Below are 2976 nucleotides of genomic sequence, written 5' to 3'. Positions count from 1 at the left end.
GGAGGCTGCCCTTGAAAAGTATCTGGAAGCTTCAGCCAGTGCAGAATGCAGTGGCATAGGCAAATCATTCAAATGCCCCACGAGGGCATCTGCTTTCTCTCCTTACAGATCCAACCCCGCAGCTCCTGCACATGACAGAGGAAAAAAAAAGCCCCAAGCTGCACCTCACAGAAGGATTCCAGCCGGCACAAGACTGAGCGTGAAGCCCTAAGAACCTCGCGCTGAACAGCTGATAGGCGCGCTGGATCTACGCGCCAAACAGCTGACAAGCGCGACTTTTGAAAATGGTCTTGAGACTGACTGCTTTATCCCTTTAAGAGCTTCTTAAGCACGCTATGTGCACATGCCTCACTACAACCGTTGTTGAACTGTTATGTAAATTTATGCGCTTACTTCCCCCTTCTCATTTAGCCTTTTGCTCTGATGATGTTAACAGGTTGTTAATGAAAGCTCAGCAATTAATAAAAAAGCCTTTTACCTTACATCCCAGAGTTCTTTATTTTTATCTGATTGACTTTAAATAGGCAGTTTTGTATATCTCTAGAATGGAACACATTACAGCAGTGGTTCTCAACCTTTTTAATGCCGTGACCCCAACTGGTCGTAAGTCAAGGACTAAACCGGTTGTAAGTCGAGGACTAAACCGGTCATAAGTCGAGGACTAAACCAGTCGTAAGTCGAGGGCTACCCAATCGGTCGTAAGTCGAGGACTTTCCCTGCCTGGGAGCGCCACGCATGCGTGGTTCCGCCCCCTGCACCGGCCGAGGCGTAGCTGGCAAGCGGCAGAGACGGAGCAGGCCGACCACCAGCTGGCCCAGCCCAAGGGAGGTAAGGCACCCGCCCGAAAAGGGGGAAAAAATGGCGGACAAAAAAAATGGCGGACAAAATAAATGGCAGACAGCCTTGCTTGGCGACCCCCATGAAATGGTCAATCGACCCCAAATGGGGTCCCGACCCACAGGTTGAGAACCACTGCATTACAGCCTCTACTCCACAACCGGCATTTGATGGCAGCTTGCTTCCAGGTCCAATTCAATTTAAAATACTTTATGGCACGGTGGTGGGTTATTTGAGGGAACACTTCTTCCCCATTACATTTACCCATCCCATCTGATCTGGAAGAAGAGACATGTTGTAGGCTCTGTCTGGTAAAATGCCCTAGAGATGGGCATTTTCTGCCATGGCATGCAGCTAATGGAACACCATCTCCCCCCCCCCCCCGAATCTCAAGGTCAAGGTGGCTCCATCCCTGTTAACTTTTTGCAAATCCCTCAAGACTTGGCTATGTCTCAGAATTGGAGGCCCCCAAGGGAATGGTGAGTAGTTGTAGTTGAGGTATCTGTTGCTCTCTCCTTGCCTTTTTTAAAAAAACCATTGTATTAATTTTTAATTATTGGGTTTTTTTTAAAAAAAATATTGTGGACCACCCAGTCACATTTTGTGAAATGGATAGTTTTAAAAATATGAATGAATGGATACATTAAATTTATATGGTACCTGGCTCCTGATGACTCATTAAAACATTTATAAGGAGCAATAGAAAAAAAAACAAATATTCAAACAAAATATAAGAAAAAGAGAGAACAGAGAGGAATGAAAGAAAGAAGGGGCATCAATCATACTCTCTATAGGCCTGTGCAAAGACCTTCAAAATTCCAACAGGATGAAAGCTATCTGAATTTTGGGGAAAACTTAATTCCAGAAGGCAAGTGCTGTTACAGAGAAGGTGCATTTCTGGGATTCCAATAGTTTAATCGATGGAACCCGGAGCTTGCCAGCCCTACAAGATCAAATCGGTTGGGCAAATACTATGGGAGAAATTCAGAAATGGGCCAGAAGCCCCAGATGGGAGGGGAAAAAAAGCAGAAAATTCCCTTGATTCATCTCTGCAAGAGACAAACTTGGTCAGAATGTAGCCAGCTTCTCCATACCTAGCTTCTTTTTGCCTCCTTTCTGGTCACCTGACTCAAAGGGCTCTTATTGTGTTATTAAAGTGTTGGAAAGCCAGAAGCTGCATTCTGCATGTTTTCCCTATCTTGTTTTTGAAAGAAAAAAAATCACACACACACACACACACACACACACACGTACAGAGTACATATATACTATAAGCAGGGGATTAAGAAGTCTCTCATAGTTTTCACATTCATAATATATAATCTTCCAAAATTTTGCTTTGTCTCATAAGCTTTAGTTTCATAAATGTTTTGTGAAATTTTGGCTATACAGAGTAAGCTGTTTAAGGGGCTATAGGTGTACAGTATGCTGTTTAGGGTGACATCATATGTGGACCCTTGGTTCCTGTCCGATTTGATTATGATATAAAAGTCAATATGAAGGAAATGTTTGGGAACCTTTGCAGTTTACCACATACAGTATATTTTCCCATTGATTAAGATGAGTATTTCAATTATGTATTGATTTATTTATCAAAGTTATATGGCTGCCCATCCCACAAGAAGTAACAGTGAAAAAAAATGAAAACAAACATGTCAAATACAGTCATATTAAAAAACACACACTCACAGACAAAAGATAATGATTCTGCCATTTCATTAATACTAGTGGCAGTTCATCCTGCATCCTTTGTAAGATTCTGTGCCATTTCTTATTCCATATGTGTTCTTTGCAAAACACATATGGAAAATAGTAGGGATGATTTTCTGTTGACATTTTCTGTTCATCTTTTCAGATGATCCCTAATTCATTCTATGAAAGAGGGACCAATAAACATAACAAGGAAAATAATCTGAGTTGACATTATCTGTAATTTGCATCCTTTTATCGTCATTTGACTTGTTACATCACCTGATCTGAATGCAAACTTATTTCTGGTTGTCTGTCTCAGGCCCCTCATCTAGTAGTTCTGCTATAAATACTTTGATAGGCAAGCCATTTGCTTATCTAGTGTTTGCAAATTATTTATACTTGTGTACCATCATTCTGCGCTACATAACACATTGTTCTTATTCCGTG

The sequence above is a fragment of the Protobothrops mucrosquamatus genome, unplaced genomic scaffold, assembly GCF_001527695.2.
Source record: "Protobothrops mucrosquamatus isolate PMUCROS unplaced genomic scaffold, P.Mucros_1.0 scaffold791, whole genome shotgun sequence".
NCBI classification, from domain to species: domain Eukaryota; kingdom Metazoa; phylum Chordata; class Lepidosauria; order Squamata; family Viperidae; genus Protobothrops; species Protobothrops mucrosquamatus.
The sequence above is the reverse complement of the archived record's forward strand: the minus strand, read 5'-3'. Positions refer to the sequence as shown.